General features: G+C 42.4%; 1 protein-coding gene across 2 annotated transcripts in view; it reads left to right on the top strand.

The window, feature by feature from the left end:
• Window positions 1–19,576, top strand: part of LOC129853650 (coronin-1C-A) — a 68,651-nt gene that overhangs the window by 10,710 nt on the left and 38,365 nt on the right. Inside the window, exon 1 of one of the 2 annotated variants that reach the window (XM_055919928.1) lies at window positions 2,365–2,527. The exons of the other annotated variant lie outside the window; for it this stretch is intronic. The gene's annotated coding sequence lies outside the window, so the exon portion shown is untranslated. Of the gene's footprint in view, window positions 1–2,364; window positions 2,528–19,576 lie in introns of those variants that run through there. 2 annotated transcript variants of the gene reach the window in all.

The following is a 19,576-nucleotide window of genomic DNA, read 5'->3' as shown; positions in this document are numbered from 1 at the left end:
ACTTGAAGAAACTTTAAAAGTTCTTGAAATTTTCCGTATTGACTGACCTAAATGCCTTAAAGTAATGATGGACTGTTGTTTCTCTTTGCTTATTTGAGCTGTTCTTGCCATAATATGGACTTGCTATTTTACCAAATAGCCCTATCTTCTGTATACCACCCCTACCTTGTCACAACACAACTGATTGGCTCAAATGCATTAAGGAAAGAAATTCCACAAATTAACTTTTTAACAAGGTGTAACGGATGTGAAATGGCTAGCTAGTTAGCGGGTACGCGCTAGTAGCATTTCAATCAGTTAAGTCACTTGCTCTGAGACTTAAGTAGGGTTGCCCCTTGCTCTGCAAGGGCCGCGGCCTTTGTGGAGCGATGGGTAACGATGCTTCGTGGGCGACCGTCGTTGATGTGTGCAGAGGGTCCCTGGTTCGCGCCCGTGTCGGGGCGAGGGGACGGTTTAAAGTTATACTGTTACAAAGGCACACCTGTTACTTGAAATACATTCCAGGTGTCTACTTCATGAAGCTGGTTGAGAGAATGCCAAGATTGTGCAAAGCTGCCATCAAAGCAAAGGATGTCTACTTTGAAGAATCTCAAATGTAAAACATTGATTTGTTTTACACTTTCCATGTGTTATTTCATAGTTTTGATGTATTCACTATTATTCTAGAATGTAGAAAATAGTAAAATAAAGAAAAATCCTTGAATGAGCAGGTGTGTCCAAACGCTTAACTGGTACTGTATATAAATAATTTGTTTATATATTTTTTACTTAGTTATGTGATGTATCCCAATACCCTCAGATCTACCTTCATCTAGTGGCCCTAAGCAACGTGGCTCGGGTAAACATTTGGTGTGCTGATAGGATAAAGCTGCTATTTGTAATATTTGTAGAATGTGGCTTATTCCGCTAAATGTGGCTTTGTAAAATGATACCATCTTGTGGCAACTAGAAAAAAAGTCCTGAGGTCCATTTTTGTTTTTTGGACAACTCTTTTTCTCCCGAATTTCGATCTTCAATTCATGATCTATTAAATCTAATAGCTAAAATGCCTAAAATATTTTGTCAACAGCTGCAGAGGTAGCTGTTATAGTAACACACCGTGAGTCTGGATGACATTTGCATAGCTACAGTTCACCAACCACTCCCATGTCTTCAAATTGTTAAACGTCTGTCATTAAAAGAAAAGAGAGGGGGGATTATGCAATGGTTTTTGCTCCACAAGTTTGATCGTGGCAGGCGTTAACATTTATCACACTGAAACAATACATATGCTGTATGTATTATTATGAACTGGGTGGTTCAAGCCCTGAATGCTGATTGGCTGAGAGCCGTGGTATATCAGACCGTGTACCACGGGTATGACAAAAGTTATTTTTACTGCTTTAATTACGTCAGTAAACAGTTTATAATAGCAATAAGGCACCTCGGGGGTTTGTGATATATGGCCAATATACCACGGCTAAGGGCTGTATCCAGTCACTCTGCGTTGAGTATAAGAACAGCCCTTTACCGTGGCATATTGGCCATATACCACACCCCCTCCGGCCTTACTGCTTAATTATACCAGACCCAGCTCTAACAATGATTGGTGGCTTTGGCTGCTGCTCACCTATAGAGTACCACAGTATGAGTCATAAAACCCATAAAACATAGCAGTCAAACAAGGAAATAGTTCCAATCGTTTTTACACCATACATTTTTCCCATATGGGAATTTATTAACACTTAAAATAAGGGCTGTGTTTCCTGGAGGCTTACCCTGGAGTGACGTTTTGATAACTGTGTAAATCTCTCTAGGACAAAGTGACTTTTCAATTTATTCGCCTGCATTTACCCTCCAAAAATGAAACGCTAATTAGCTGCTAATGTGGCTATCATAAAGAACTACATTTGTCATTATGATCTGGACGAGACTGGCGAATCGAGGTAAATGTAAGAATCTCTGGATCAACTATCAACTAAATTTAGTAATGTATTTATTTACATTGACAATTATTTGAAATGGCTTGTACAAGTTTAAAATTGACACTACCAATTAGCAAAGGTGTCAGCTAGAGATGACGTGCAAGAGTTTGCAGGGATTTGTAGTCTTGCATGAGGTCTACTTCGATGCTAATTAGATTTTCAAATCTGAGAGTAAAAAGAGCTGAATATATTGATAAGTCACCTTGTCCGAGAGAGATTTTATATGGTTATCAAAACGTCATGCCAGGGTAAGCTTACACTAAGCACAGACCTTATGTTAAGTGTTTCTAAAATTCTCTAAGGGAAAAACGATTGGCCCCATTTCCCAGTTTGACCGCTAGGTTTTATGGGTATTATGACACCACCGTGGGTGCTCTTGTCCAAAAATGCCTGGGCATGCCATAACTGAAGCGGGGATAGGGGGAGGGCGTTGTATTCGGAGCAGCAGTGACAGTGGAAAAGAGAGCACAGGCGAGTTGTCAGCGACTTCAGCTGGATAAACGTCGGCAGTCCTATTTGAGAATTCAACAGTCAGGGATATTATTTTTTCTTTGATCTGGAAGGTACGTCTTGTTGCGTTATCTTTACTAATATTGTACACACAGTCAGCGACATAACTGCTTGGTTGATTGTATTCAACTGTGCCGTCTATGCTTTAGTTAAGTGACGTTAGCGAGGCAATTGCTTGGGTTCAGTTAAGAAAGCTAAGGTTAGCTAGCTAGTACAGTTAACATTGGCTAGCTGAATTAGGATCGCCACGTTTTCAACGTCAAGGAGTTTTCTACCTAGCTAGGTTAGGTGATGTCTGCTAGTTAGCTACCTTGTTTCTCTAATATTTATGATAGCCTCCATGCGGAATGAATGGCCAGTCGAGCAGCCAGTTGGGGTGGGGTATATTAGCCACGACAACGTCATCGTATCTGATGAATCAAACTAACCTGCGGTTCCACTAAAAAGAGGATGAAGACGGTAATTTAATTTAGCCTCAAACTGAACGAAATGGGAGAATATTTAGTTAACTGGAAAGTCTTGATTCAGAGAGTCGAGGTTCATTCAGCGTTCAGCTCACAATGTCATTTGGTGTGTTTGCAACAATTTTGAGCACAATCAAATCAAAGTATTTTGTCGACCGATAAAATAATTCCCTGACCGAAGCGCATTATACCCGCAGAAGTGTCGATAATTTAAGAACAAAGTTGCAATATTTGCACCACTATTTATTTTAAATAGTTAGAGGAATAGGCTTAATAACGATAAATGTAATTCTGACGGCGCTTTCTTGAGATGAGACTTGTCTTATGTTATGTCTGGAAAAATAATATTCTGTAATTAGAATTTGTTTGGTGTAGTCAGGAGGACCAAGGGAGAATGAATAATGTACTAGCAAGCCTAACGTTAGTTGCAGCTGAATAATGCTCAGCAAAAGGGAAGGGGGGTCAAGGCAAAGCACAGCTGCGCTACCGACACAGCTATGTTTCAACGACCGATTGGGTCAAATTAAGTGGAGAAAGAGATCTTTTAGTGAGACCATAAAGACGTTATGCATCCCCCTTTTGTATCTGATCCCCATAAACATTCCTCTATTGCTTGCCTTCTAGCAGCGGCGGGCGGTGATGGGTCACCATGAATGTCCATGTATAATGCCAACCTACTTGTGTGACTTGGCTAGATGTGTTGAACAGCCATAGCTTTTATCAGCATTTACACTTTTCAGTCTGTTAAATTAGCATTTTGACCTTTAACAGGCCAATTAGATTTTTACTGGATTTTGGTTTACAGAACAAACTGACTTGCCTATAAATTATTAGCCTTGATCCTCAACACACTTTTATTCAATTCGTTTTGTTCATAAGTAGCTTGAGAGTTCCCTTCCATTGGAGAGATTGAGTGTGAGTCATGGGTGCAGGACTGGCCATTGCTAGCTGTCAGTCGGACCTGAGGGGCGCATGTTAACACCACGGTCATGTTTGGTCTGGATGTCAGGACACATCAACCTCGGGCTGGCTGGCCCCTCGGATCACACCGTCGTTTCCTTAGAAGTCTCTCCCCTGCCTCCTATAGCTCAACTGGGAGAGGAAGTGGGTCAGAATGCGGAGGGAAATTAAGCGTGCGATGCAAGGAAGTGTTAGGCTACAGAGGATGCAGCAGGGAGAGGTACTGGATCCCAAATCACTCCCTTTCCCTTCCATTTGCGCATTCATGTGCGCCTCCACCATAATGCACAAGTGTCCCAAAGCTGAGTGAGGGAACATTATCGAGGGTAATAATTAGACCCTCCGATAGCCTCTTCCGCCAAGCCATCAAGGCTGTAGGCTTCAGAGCTATCTCGACATGCACCACGATGTGGTTGGAGTTTAAGCAATTTGTTAATTAAAATGCCATACTTTTATTATTTAAAAGTGGAACATTAATTGCACCATTCAAGTCACGATGTCCCCCGAAGCTGATTGGTTTATTGATCCCCCTGCCACTCTCTGGAAGTCACCACCCTGTTGAGTTTCGTCAGCAACACGTGACAACGAATGGTCCTCTGAGTGATTTGGTAGGGGCGGGGGTGGTTTGGGATTCGTGGAGAGTGGGGTTGGCGACGTTGAGTCCTCTAACACCCCTCTTCTCCAACCGCATTTGTATGAAGGGATTCCAAGATGAAGGTCCTTAAGAAATTCACGAGAACACAAGAGCGCACACATTTTCAGGTAGCAATTGTGTCTTTTGGTAACTTAGAATTCAAAACTCTGTTAACCATGTTCTACATTAAGTTAGTGTCAGGTTCTTTGTGCAAAGTGCATCTGAGTCCATATCCCCAAGGTGATGAAGTTATGATGACTCCTGTACAGGAAAATTAAAGGCTTCAACTTTAAATAGGATTTTGATAACGATTTGGAGTACACATAAGCAACTAACTAAGCCTTCAGCCCTATACATTACATTTGGTGGTTTATTCAGCCAATTTTTTTCTGCCCTGTGGAGTTGTCAAATCATCATGCACACCTGCTCTGTGCTCAGAGTTCTTGCTGGTTGTTCATTTGTGTACTAACACAGATTTATTTTATTCAGATGTTTTTAAACCAAACGGGCATGTTTTATATACAGAAATAACACTTGTTGAAATAAACAGACTAGGCAACTTGTAAAAAAAAACAGTAAAATAAATAAGCAAAACAGACAAAAGCTGGTCTAATCATGGATTTAAAGTAAATATGATTTTAAAAAACATAGGGTATGTTTAGATATGACTTTCAGAGATTTTGTATACAACATTACTAAAGATTTAAAGATGAGATTATCATACCCAACACCATTAATGATTCAGTCATGATGCACTATGACAAGCAGTTTTTGTAACTCCTAACCCTCACACAGGCATATGATAAATGTATCCCATTCAGTGATTAACAGCATAGCCAGCAGGAGTTTTACATAAGTGTTTAAAATAGGATGGAGACGGTCTCTTTGTTTAGGCACTTGGACCTTGGTGCCGTAAACATGACCCATCATGGAAAGGTGTTGGTGACTTGCTAATAGTATCCTCCTCCTGTTTTGTGGGATGCCAATTGTAATGCTGTGTTTTTAGATGGTATGAGATAGACGGCGAACCGGATGTCATTGTTTTCATGAGAGGCACGTGGTAAATGCCGTTGAGGCTGGTGGTGAATGTCGTCAGCCGCCACGGTAGACTGGACTTGCCGCCAGTTCAAATATTTCAACTTTTGCCATCTGCCATAACGTTGTTTTGTACTGGATGTTGATTTGCACTGTTTGTTTACTGAAATCACCATAGCAATGCATACAGTTGTGCTGGCTTGCTTTTGCCGTCACCCTCTTTCTTGCTTTCTTGTCCTGCTATACCGACTGCTATGATGGTTTTTGCGTCCCTCGTCTAAAAGCAGCATAATGGTCTTTTTGTCCGCTGCATTTCCTTTGCCCTCTTCTGTGTGCTGCCAAACCTGCTCTGAGATTTGTTGAACTTGAGGGTGATGGCAAGATAGCATGTGATGTGTCTGTCTCTACAGTGCCTTCATAAAGTATTCACACTCCCTGACTTTTTCCACATTTAGTTTTTACTGCCTGAATTTAAAATTGATTAAATTGAGATGTTTTGTCACTGGTCTTCACACAATACCCCATAATGTAAAACTGGAATTATGTTTTTACAATTAAAAATGAAAAGCTGCAATGTAAAGTATTCAACCCCTACATATGTTAAGAATACATTTTTCTTTAGTCAGAATAAGTAGTATGGATTTTTTGAACGACTACCTAATTTCTGTACCCCACACATGCAATTATCTTTAAGGTTCCTCAGTTTAGCAGTGCATTTCAAACACAGATTCAACCACAAAGACCAGGGAGGTTTTCGAATACCTCGCAAAGAAGGGCACCTATTGGTAAAAGCAGACATTGAAAAGCCCTTTGAGCATGGGGAAGTTATTAATTACACTTTGGATGGTGTAGCAATACACCCAGTCACTACAAAGATACAGGTGTCCTTCCTAACTCGGTTGCCAGAGAGGAAGGAAACCGCTCAAGGATTTCACCATGAGGCCAATGGTGTTTTTAAAACGGTTACATAGTATAAAGGCTGTGATAGGAGAGAAACTGAGGATGAACCAGCAGCATTGTAGTTACTCCACAATACTAACCTAAGTGAGAGTGTAAAGGAAGCCTGTACAGAATACAAATATTCCTGTTTGCAAAACAGCACTAATGTTAAACTGCAAAAAATGTGGCAAAGAAATCAACTATGCTCTGAATACAAAGTGTAATGTTTGGGGAAAATCCAACAACACATCTCTGAGTACCGCTTCATATTTATAAGCATGGTGGTGGCTGCATCATGTTATGGGTATGCTTGTCATCACCAAGGGAGTTAAAACTGAATAGAGCTAAGCACAGGTCAAACCTGGTTGTCTGCTTTCCAACAGACACTGGGAGCCATTCACCTTTCAGCAGGGCAATAACCTAAAACACAAGTCCAAATACACACTGGAGTTGCTTACCAAGATGACGTTGAAAGTTTCTGAGTGGCCTAGTTACGGTTTTGAATTAAATCTGCTTAAATCTATGCCAAGACTTAAATGCCTGTCTAGCAATGATCAACAACCAACTTGACAGGACTTGAAGAATTAAAAAAATTATGTGCAAATATTGTACAATCCAGGTGTGCACATCTCTTAGACATACCCAGAAAGACTCACACAGCTGTAATTGCTGCCAAAGATGATTCTAACATGTAATCAAGATGTAAAAAAAGAAACAAAAAGTTAATGTTTCTTTCACTTTGACTTAGGTGGGATTCAACGATCTATATATAATACTCTAACACACGTGGGAAAAGTCAAGGGGGGTGAGTACTTTCTGGATGCACTGTAGATGTGACTTATTTGGTAAGTGACCAGGATCATGCACGGATTGGATGAGCACACCATTCAGCATGATTTCTGTGGTGTATTCTTCTGGTCAAAATAATGATTGTTTCATCACAACTATTGCCCACAGTTTATTTTAATGTTTTGACCTCATTTACTGGGGTTCATTGTCTTGGCGGATGTAACACAACAGAACCTTGCACTTTAAAATCCTGTGCTGTGATGGGAACATTTAAACTAGGCCTAGGTGGTCTGTCTAAAGCCTGTCCTGATTTAAGTAGCTTTATAGGATTGGTGGCGTGGGCTCTCAAGTCTTGGAATGAAGTGGGATTAGTACATGCTTAGATGAAGGCCTTCATTTGAGACGTTTTACATCTTTCATTGTTATAGTTTAGGCTAGACCCTGGCAAGATCCTGTATCAGATTCTGACGTTCCAGTTTAAAGACAAGGTGAAATGGCGAATGCTGCCTTGTCCTTACTTGACATTTGATGTGCCGTTTGAATATCTGATTCGTCCAAGCCTAGATAGGTAGGGAAATGAGTGGATCAGTTCCAGTGTTTTGTCTTTTTGCACTGGCTTTGTCTGTATTTTGCAGGATACATTATTCTTGGCCTTTGTCCTCCCAGACCCATGTTTTGTAAAAATAATTCAACATTCCATTGAACTGCGCTGCAGACATTGTACCCGCATGGTATTTTACAACAAGCAGAGCACAGGCCACATGGTCACCCAGGGGCAGAGAGAGGTGAAAAAGCAGCACCTTATCTCATTTAAGAAAAGTGGTGGAAAAGCGGTGGAATTTGATTACAGTGGTTCACTGTGGCTTTGGTTACAGGAAAGGGATTTCATGTTTGGTATCTCTCCATGCGTTTTGTGTGGCAAAAGTACATGGAGAGCATTGAGGTGATGGTACAGAAAGAAAAGCATTGGGACAACATAGATGGCAGACTCTGTGGCAAGAGAGGGGCCTCCACTCCAGTGTGGTGGCTATGTGGTTAATTGTTGGTAAGTTATTTAATTAGGGATACTTAATGCGCACTCACTGACAAACAGATAGCAAACAAATACCATACAGCTATAGCATGTGGTGTAGTTATTATGCATTTCATCATCAAATAGGTTGTGACATTGCTTTCCTTGATGTCATAGCCGTTTAGCTCGTCCTGTCAGTTGAGGAAGCGAGGCCTATTATCTGTCAACAAAATAAGCTCTCTCTGCTTAACTTTGTAAATCACTAGTATCCTCTGGGCAAATAGCTTTCAATTGACAAAATTACCAAATGGAACATCTTTCATAACTTGTAAAGAACACACACATTGCTGGTTAAATTCTGACATGTCAGGTGTTTGAAAAACATGGTCATTGCTCTTTTTCTTCCTCTGTTTATGTGTCCTATTTTATTGGCCACTTTTGGCAAGATTTTCTCTTGAGTTTGAATCAGTACCAAGGTGTGTTGTGAAATGTGAATATAGCCTAGTGATTGAACAGATTCAAATTTTGATGATGTGTGTTATGAAGTGGTTCCATCATATTTGATCCTTTTCTAATTTTGATCTTTTTCCTTGGCTGACTTTACCCCTCGCTTCTTCACATAGAGCCTGTGTGTGTTGTTGGGATTTCCTGGTCAAATCTGGCTGGGATCCCTGCAGTGAGCTATGAAATTGAGTGCTTGATAACATCAGCACCGGTGTGGTTCCCAAGTAACCACTATGTAGTGACGGTATGTTGAAAGAACATTGTGAATTCTATTTGGATTGACATTGTTCACCTTGGCTTTGGTTGACCTCCTGCCAATACCCCATGTACTGTACCATGTACTTTTTAAAGTCCCTTGTCTTATATTGTCAGTGTCTCTCACAGGTAGAGGGAGAGGCATGATGGGACTTTAAAGCAGAGAGGATGCTGACCTGATCTGTCAGTGTGGGTGGGGGGATTGGGATCAAACAGGATATGGCCCTTCCTCCTCATTTCCCTGTCTGTGTACAATTTCCCTGTACTCAGGATTCAGATTGATCAGTAAACCAACCTTTACCTCAGACTGATACTGTCTCTATTTCCTTGTTTGTATTGTTTTGCAGCGATCCCTGTGGAACATTGTCTGGGTGGGGCCGTATTAGTTGGGCAGGCTTCTTATTGACAAACCAGTTTTGGCACTGATAACCGTAGACAGAATGAGGTAACCATGCTGCTAGAACCGGGTTTTCTTCTGCATCAAAATGGGGTGTGATAGGGGTGTGACCGTGGGCGTGGCCAATGGTGCAATCACTGACTGGAAATTTGAGGTTCTCCTTTTAGCCGCAGTGACAAAATTTAGCCGTTTTAAAGCCCATTTCCTGCAATAATACATTATGCCATGCCGTATGCTGAGTGACTCAAACATTGTAAAAAAAATAAATAGGGATTTTAAATTCTCGTCTTGCTTTTATTTTGGTGACTTGTTAGTTCTCAAAGATGGTCTTATTTCAAAATAAATAGGTCCATTTGATATTTTCTACATCTGTCTGGCTTTAGTCTTAAGTTTAAACGGAACCTTATTCCATTCCAAATTAGTTTTACTGTTCAGACAATAGGCTGCCTGCCCGAGAATTTCTATGCAGAAAACAACCTGTAGTAGTAGGCCTAATTGTGATGCATGAACATAACCATGTATGGTGTTAGATTGTGACTGAGCTGCAAGGGAAATAAAAGGCGTTCTCTCCGGGCAACTACAAGGTCTCGCGCTCCTCTTTTTGACTCTCTTCACCTCTTTTCAGTAACTGCTTCCCAGCCTTATGTCAGAGTATAACAATGTGCCTTGGTTTAATAGAAGGCAGCAGTCCCCACTCCCCAGCACTCCTCTTTGACTGTTTGGTGGAGAGGAGAGGAGTCCTCTAACTCTGTGCTCTCAAGGAAAGGGGGAATAGGCTGTTTTTCAGTTATAACTGATTTTACTTCACATGCTATGCTCAGTCAAATCAAATTTTATTGGTCACATACACATATATTTAGCAGATGTTGTTGCGGGTGTAGCGAAATGCTTGTGCTCCTAGCTCCAACAGTGCAGTAATATCTAACAATTCACCCCCCCCCCAAAACACTACAAAGTTTCTTAGAAGCTAGAAGCAGAGCTGCCATGTCTGTCGGTGACATTTTGCCAGTTCTTTCTGTGTGCATTCTTTTCCCTGGTTCATAAGGCACTTTGTGTGATGACACTGACACAGGACAGGGGGCCTGCATGGACAGGTAAGAGAAGTGTGAAACTCTTAGTTATCATTTATCTGTAAGGAAGTAACTGGAAACAGATAAAATATCAGGTGTGTTCTGGCATGTAACCCATTCAGTTTACCACTCAGAAAGAGCTGTGCAACATTAATCTGCAATATGTAACTTTTTGGGCGACCTGATTAAATTCACATAAAAATCAGTTATAGATCTGTCATTCTCATTGAAAGCAAGTTTAAGAAGCGGATCTGTTCTATGCACACTATTTCTATTCTTCCCGTGAAGCCGTTAAGTTTGGTTTTTGTCTTTTACTTTCTGTTTTGGACACCAGCTTCAAACTGAAAATACAATATTTTGGGTAATAGAAAATATATTTCACAGCGGTTTAGATGGCACAATGATTCTCAGCTTGTTTAGTCGCAAACTATTAAAATTTGAGCAACCAGGAAATTCAGATTTTTTGCAGCTTTAACTGAAATCAATACAGGTTATCCCTCAAACTCTCTCTGTGTGTGTGGGGGGAGTAGTGGTATGCAGGGAAGGATTCAAAAAAGTCACACTGGTTCCATTTCCTGCTAATCATTTCCTTAGGCTGAGGGTCCTGGCCTATCAGTGGCAGCCAAAGCCATGGTGTGATCCTTGGTGGTCCTCCTTTCTGTCTCTCAACATCAGTCTCAGCCCTGCTGGGTGTCAAGGAGACGGGCAGGTCGACCCCTCCCCTGTGATCTGACTGGCCTGTTCTACGATCAGTGAACCACATGACCCAGGAGACAGTAGAGGGAATGACAAGGCACCCTCAGGAACAGTGACACATGGCTGAGACTCAGATCGGTGACAACCCTCTGTCGCCCAGCTGGTGGGGTTACTAGGCAGATGAGGCCCAGACTCTGGTCGGCTCTTGCCACTAGTTAGCTTGATGCAGCTCGGAGCTGATCTGTCATCAGTATTGTGGAATAGTTATAATGTTAAAGCAATATTTTAATAGAGAGCGCTGCTCTCGGATCAGCTTTATCTTTCAATCCTATCAGTTTTGACACATACTTCAACGATGCACTTCGCGAAGGTTCTGTCCGCGTGGTGTTTTGAGAAACATGTTATATCTTGGGCCATTGTAGGAACGATGCATCAATTAAACACTCGTAAGCCTATGTTCCATCGCTATCGGAGAACCCAGCCCTGGCTAACCTTTACAGGGATCCTTTGGGATTTTGGCAATGAGGCTCTTTATCTACTTCCCCAGAGCCTGATGAACTCGTGGTTACCACTTTTATGTCTGTCCAGTATGAGGAAGTTTAGGGCCTCATTGCTAAAATCCCAAAGGATCACTTTAACCTATCAAGCATCAGTACCTCTATTCATGTTGGTGCTCTATTGTATTTGTGAACATTGACGTATGCATTCAATGAGACCCCTTTAGGAATGAATACAGTAGTGCAGGTCCAGCCTGGAAACTGGTTGATTTAATCTATTCACCACCAGTGGTGACTGAGGATGCTTTGTGGAGCAGGAAGTATGTGATATCCTCCTGTAGAGGATAGGATAGCCAGGCTACGGCGTTCCGTCATGCAAGACTGTCTGACCGAGCTCTGTTACACACCTAACCTCCCCCGCACACTTAGCTATCACTGTCACATACCACAGTTGTAAAATCCCAGTGTGCCTTAAATGTTAATTTGTGGAATTTCTTTCCTCAATGTGTTTGAGCCAATCAGTTGTGGTGTGACGATGTAGGGGGGTGTACAGAACATAGCCCTATTTGGTAACAGACCAGGTCCATATTATGGCAAGAACAGCTGAAATAAGCAACGAGAAAATACAGTCCATCATTACTTTATGACATGAAGGTCAGTCAATACGGAAAATTAAAATTTGGAAAGTTTCTTCAAGTGCAGTCGCAAAAACCATCAAGCGCAATGATGACCCTGGCTCTCATGAGGACCGCCACAGGAATGGAAGACCCAGAACTACCTCTGCTGCAGAGTTACCAGCCTCAGAAATTGCTAATAAATGCTTCAGAATTCAAATAACAGACACATCTCAACTGTTCAGAGGAGACCGCGTGAATCAGACCTTCATGGTCGAATTGCTGCAAAGAAAACACTACTAAAGGACACCAATAATAAGAAGAGACTTGCTTGTGCCAAGAAACATGAGCAATGGACATTAGACCGGTGGAAATCTGTCCTTTGGTCTGGAGTCCAAATTTGAGATTTTTGGTTCCAACCGACCGTCGTTGTCTTTGTGACACGGCGTGGGTGAACGGATGATCTCCGCATGTGTATTTCTCATCATGAAGCATAGAGGAGGTGGTGTTATGGTGTGGGGGTGCTTTGCTGGTGACACTGTCTGATTTATTTAGAATTCAAGGCACACTTAACCAGCATGGCTACCACAGCATTCTGCAGCGATACGCCATCCCATCTGGTTTGTGCTTATCATTTTGTTTTTCAACAGAACAATGACCCAACACACCTCCAGGCTTTGTAAGGGCTATTTGACCAAGAAGGAGAGTGATGGAGTGCTGCATCAGATGACCTGGGCTCCACAATCCCCCGACCTCAACCAAATTGAGATGGTTTGAGATGAGTTGAACCACGGAGTGAATTAAAAGCAGCCAACAAGTGCTCCGCGTATGTTGGAACTCCTTCAAGACTGTTGGAAAAGCATTCCTCGTGAAGCTGGTTGAGAGAATGCCAAGCTGTGTGCAAAGCTGTCATCAAGGCAAAGGGTGGCTGTTTGAAGAATCTCAAATATAAAATATATTTTGATTTGCTTAACATTTTTTGGGTTATTACATGATTCTAAATGTATTTTTCATAGTTTTGAAGTCTTCACTATTACATAATGTAGAAAATGGTAAAAATAAAGAAAAAGCCTTGAATGAGTAGGTGTCAACTTTTGACTGGTACTGTATATCACACCAATCTACTGCCAGTCCGGCTCTCTGTTGTCCTCAGAGCAGTAGCCTAATGTAGCCCCTTCAATGTTTTCTTTTACGTGTGGAGAAGTTTGCATACTGCCATGAAACAACTTTTTTTTTCTTCTTAGTTTTAGAGGTCAAATAGCCTTTTTATCAAAACGTTCCCTGTCTTTTTGTTTGGAGAAAAGTGTGAGGCCTAATTCATGGCATGAAGTTGTGCATTCCACTCTATGTGATATAATACCTGTTCAACAGAACTGATCTGACAGCAGCTTGCCTTAAAATACTACTCATGGACATACGGTTTAATTCACTGTGCTATTTGTCTATGGCTGCATCTTCTCTCATGTGTTACGTTTTTAAACATTCCTTGGCTGGTATTTTACTGATGTTGCTAAGCAGCGTCTCAGTGTTTGTAAACATGGCCTGGAGACCTTGCTGTGACTTGGCAGGGCGTTCAGTCTCGACCAAGTCTCAACTATAGGGATGGCTGACTCACAAATTAGGCTAAAGCTGACAACTGGTTCATTTGGCCAAACAGAGCCAGCCTGTCAAGCACATCCTTACTGAACTGAGAAAACGCTTCTCCACCCTCGCTCTCGCTGTCTCAGTCAAAGATGTCCCAGCCTCCCCTAGCTCGCAGCATATCTGCCAACTGACAATATCTGTAGCTGTGGCCCTGCATTGACCCCTGATGCAGGGGCCGTAACACATAGCAGAATGTCCCAGCATGAATTGCTCCTCGCCAGGGATGGAGATTGTGGTCATTATGCATTCAGGTCAGGCAGACCAGTGTGGAGACCAAACTGGAACAGCAGGATGTTTGTCTGACTATGAGGGGGGTCTATAGTTCATTGGGTTGGACAGACGAGGCCTGTGATGAGCAGGAGGGTAGCTGGGGCTGCTCTGCTGGTGGAGGTCCTGTCACTGCAGGAACAAAACGCTCATTATCCATGCATCGCTTCATCCTACTCATCCATCTGTGTATGATGTGTAGTAGACCTGGAATGTGTTGTCTGTTAGCAGCAGATGAATCACTGCAGACGGAGAGGAACCCTGTTGACTTTATTTATTTAACTGTACCTCTGTCGTAATGGAACGGGTATCAAATGTACCCACTCGGCATCTATGCGCTCTAACGAGACTGATTTTAGTTGACTGTTTAGCCATGGTCCCTCACACACTGTGGGGACCAACCAGGCTCTGCTCTGACTGAGCAAGGACCCTGGTGAGCTCTGCTGTTCAGTGGACTACCAGTCAATGATTGCCTCCCCATTCTAGAGTTGGCTTCCTTCAGCCAAGGGACCATATGGTGCCATCAAACCCGGTTTAAACAAAAGCTTTAAACATGGACGCCACGGTTTGTTCCTGAATAAAGCTGTTTTGTGCATAATTTCTACCACACTGACATCTTGGCACCATAGAGGACTAAAATGTCTGGCGTCTACATGTCTTCCTTTATCATACCTTCTTAAGATAGTGTTATTTCTGGAGTTGGCGTGTGTGTGATCTGCATTGGATCGCAAGCTGTCCGTATGGAATCTGCAGGTTCAGGCAGCTTGATGGAAACTCATACAGGTTGTTGCAATGCTCTCTACTGGTCTGCTGTAAGCAGGCTGTTTCCTCTCTGTGTTCCCTCAGTCTTGGATAATGAGGACATACGAGACTGGGGTCTTGTATGTCCTCAGCTTGGTTCGAGGAGCTGTAGGCCTACTGCGCTAGTACAGTACGGTCTAGATCGGCATTACGGTGTGAAAAAGGGGAAAACTGCCCGCTGTGACTGAACCTAAAGCTGATGGGTATTAGGCAACCTTCAGACCACACCAAGAGGGCTCAAGCTGCGCAGGCTGACATGGCCGCCATGCCAAAACGTCATTAAGGACATTTTAGGCATTTTTTCTATCCAAGTTTCTGTCTAAATTCTGTGCTAATTCCCTACAGCTCCCAGTTGGCTTCTTGCCTGTCCGATTTCACTCACTACAGTGTGTTTATGCTTTTGGCAGGACAATACGCTTGATTGTTTACATTACCAGTTTTCTTTTCTCTTTCACTCAATCAGTTTATATATCAGCAGCACACAATCATATTGTGTGAAAAGACATAGAGGAGCATGGAACAAATCTTGAAGCGTTAGCCTAAGTGTTGTGTTGTGGCCATATTGTTCCATACAGCTGTTATGGTATTTCTCTCACTCGCTGTTATGGCATCACTTTTCACCGAGAGTTTTCTGTGGAAAGCTGAATAAGCATCATGTTATCTATCCATGCATGATAACCCTCCTTATATCGTCCTCCTTGCTCTGCTCAGTCTCTCAGAACACACACACTCAAAGGGTTTGTTTTGTGTGTGTTACTATTAGACATGCTCTGGTACCTTTGGTGACGTAAGTTTTAATTAATTTTTTTAAACCTCCTGCTTTGGGCTGGATGTATCAATGTTTAGTTCATGCATGGCTAATCTCTGAGCAGAATTACTGCCTTACCTCAATTAGCCACGAAATCCCTACTTTAAAAGCGCCTGTTTTCTGGAAGCTGCTTTTCCCCTACCTTTACCCCGACGTGGGCCAGCCCCCTAGCAATTTAGTTTAGCCAATGAGCTTCGGCCCCTCAACATTTGAGTGACAGATAATAAGAATCACACACAGTAGTGCCAGAGAGCGCGCAATGACGTGGTGCACACTTTTGGCTCGTGGGCTCTACTTTCAGAACTACTGGCTAAAAAGTATACAAAAGTATCGGAGAATATCTTTAACCTACTATTCCCTAAAAGGGTGGCCTCGGCTGAGCCTTAAGCATGAGAACAGAGGGGATGAAGGGATTAACAGGAGAAGGTGCTTCTGTTTGTGTTGGTTATAGAGGTTGACCGATTATGATTTTTCAACGCCGATACCGATTATTGGAGGACCCAAAAAAAGCGGATACCGATTAATCGGCCGATTTGAGAGAAGAAAAAAATATATATAAATAATATTATATATAACAATTATTTGTAATAATGACAATTACAACAATACTGAATGAACACGTATTTTAACTGAGTATAATACATCAATTTAGCCTCAAATAAATAATGAAACATGTTCAATTTGGTTTAAATAATGCAAAAACAAAGTGTTGGAGAAGAAAGTGCAATATGTGCCATGTAAAAAAGCTAACGTTTAAGTTCCTTGGTAAGAACATGAGAACATATGAAAGCTGGTGGTTCCTTTTAACATGAGTCTTCAATATACCCAGGTAAGAAGTTTTTGGTTGTAGTTATTATAGGACTATTTCTCTCTATACGATTTGTATTTCATATACCTTTGACTATTGGATGTTCTTATAGGCACTTTAGTATTGCCAGTGTAACAGTATAGCTTCCGTCCATCTCCTCGTTCCTTCCTGGGCTCGAACCAGGAACACATCGACAACAGCCACCCTCGAAGCAGCGTTACCCATGCAGAGCAAGGGGAACAACTACTCCAAGTCTCAGAGCGAGTGACGTTTGAAACGCTATTAGCGCGCACCCCACTAACTAGCTAGCCATTTCACATCGGTTACACTAGTCTAATCTCGGGAGTTGATAGGCTTGAAGTCATAAACAGCGCAATGCTTGAAGCATTGCGAAGAGCTGCTGGCAAAACGCACGAAAGTGCTGTTTGAATGAATGCTTAAGAGCATGCTGGTGCCCACCATCGCTCAGTCAGACTGCTCTATCAAATCATAGACTTAGTAATAACATAATAACACACAGAAATACGAGCCTTAGGTCATTAATATGGTCGAATCCGGACACTATCATCTCGAAAACAAGACGTTTATTCTTTCAGTGAAATATGGAACCGTTCCGTATTTTATCTAACGGTGGCATCCATAAGTCTAAATATTCCTGTTACATTGCACAACCTTCAATGTTATGTCATAATTACGTAAAATTCTGGCAAATTAGTTCGCAATGAGCCAGGCGGCCCAAACTGTTGCATATACCCTGACTCTGCGTGCAATGAACGCAAGAGAAGTGACACAATTTCACCTGGTTAATATTGCCTGCTAACCTGGATTTATTTTAGCTAAATATGCAGGTTTAAAAATATATACTTCTGTGTATTGATTTTAAGAAAGGCATTGATGTTTATGGTTAGGTACACGTTGGAGCAACGACAGTCCTTTTTCTCGAATGCGCAACGCATCGATTATATGCAACGCAGGACACGCTAGATAAACTAATAATATCATCAACCATGTGTAGGGATTGATTGTTTTTTATAAGATGAGTTTAATGCTAGCTAGCAACTTTTTTTAATTTTTTATTTCACCTTTATTTAACCAGGTAGGCTAGTTGAGAACAAGTTCTCATTTGCAACTGCGACCTGGCCAAGATAAAGCATAGCAGTGTGAACAGACAACAACACAGAGTTACACATGGAGTAAACAATAAACAAGTCAATAACATGGTAGAAAAAAGAGAATCTATATACCATGTGTGCAAAAGGCATGAGGTAGGCAATAAATCGAATAATTACAATTTAGCAGATTAACACTGGAGTGATAAATCATCAGATGATCATGTGCAAGAAGAGATACTGGTGTGCAAAAGAGCAGAAAAGTAAATAAATAAAAGCAGTATGGGGGTGAGGTAGGTAAATTGGGTGGGTAGTTTACAGATGGACTATGTACAGCTGCAGCGATCGGTTAGCTGCTCGGATAGCAGATTTTTAAAGTTGTTGAGGGAGATAAAAGTCTCCAACTTCAGAGATTTTTGCAATTAGTTCCAGTCGCAGGCAGCAGAGAACTGGAAGGAAAGGCGTCCAAATGAGGTTTTGGCTTTAGGGATGATCAGTGAGATACACCTGCTGGAGCGCGTGCTACGGGTGGGTGTAGCCATCGTGAACTGAGATAAGGCGGCACTTTACCTAGCATAGCCTTGTAGATGACCTGGAGCCAGTGGGTCTGACGACGAGCATGTAGCAAGGGCCAACCGACTAGGGCATACAGGTCGCAGTGGTGGGTCGTATAAGGTGCTTTAGTAACAAAACGGATGGCACTGTGATAAACTGCATCCAGTTTGCTGAGTAGAGTATTGGAAGCTATTTTGTAGATGACATCGCCGAAGTCGAGGATCGGTAGGATAGTCAGTTTTACTAGGGTACGTTTGGCGGCGTGAGTGAAGGAGGCTTTGTTCCGGAATAGAAAGCCGACTCTAGATTTGATTTTGGATTGGAGATGTTTGATATGAGTCTGGAAGGAGAGTTTGCAGTCTAGCCAGACACCTAGGTACTTATAGATGTCCACATATTCTAGGTCGGAACTGTCCAGGGTGGTGATGCTAGTCGGGCGTGCGGGTGCAGGCAGCGAACGGTTGAAAAGCATGCATTTGGTTTTACTAGCGTTTAAGAGCAGTTGGAGGCCACGGAAGGAGTGTTGTATGGCATTGAAGCTCGTTTGGAGGTTAGATAGCACAGTGTCCAGGGAAGGGCCGGAAGTATACAGAATGGTGTCGTCTGCGTAGAGGTGGATCAGGGAATCGCCCGCAGCAAGAGCAACATCATTGATGTATACAGAGAAAAGAGTCGGCCCGAGAATTGAACCCTGTGGTACCCCCATAGAGACTGCCAGAGGACCGGACAACATGCCCTCCGATTTGACACACTGAACTCTGTCTGCAAAGTAGTTGGTGAACCAGGCAAGGCAGTCATTAGAAAAACCGAGGCTATTGAGTCTGCCGATAAGAATATGGTGATTGACAGAGTCGAAAGCCTTGGCCAGGTCGATGAAGACGGCTGCACAGTAATGTCTTTTATCGATGGCGGTTATGATATCGTTTAGTACCTTGAGCGTGGCTGAGGTGCACCCGTGACCGGCTCGGAAACCGGATTGCACAGCGGAGAAGGTACGGTGGGATTCGAGATGGTCAGTGATCTGTTTGTTGACTTGGCTTTCGAAGACCTTAGCTAGGCAGGGCAGGATGGATATAGGTCTGTAACAGTTTGGGTCCAGGGTGTCTCCCCCTTTGAAGAGGGGGATGACAGCGGCAGCTTTCCAATCCTTGGGGATCTCAGATGATATGAAGGAGAGGTTGAACAGGCTGGTAATAGGGGGTGCGACAATGGCGGCGGACAGTTTCAGAAATAGGGGGTCCAGA

The sequence above is a fragment of the Salvelinus fontinalis genome, chromosome 4 (assembly GCF_029448725.1).
Source record: "Salvelinus fontinalis isolate EN_2023a chromosome 4, ASM2944872v1, whole genome shotgun sequence".
In the NCBI taxonomy this organism is placed as follows: Eukaryota; Metazoa; Chordata; class Actinopteri; order Salmoniformes; family Salmonidae; genus Salvelinus; species Salvelinus fontinalis.
This window is presented reverse-complemented; position numbering and strand designations above follow the sequence as displayed.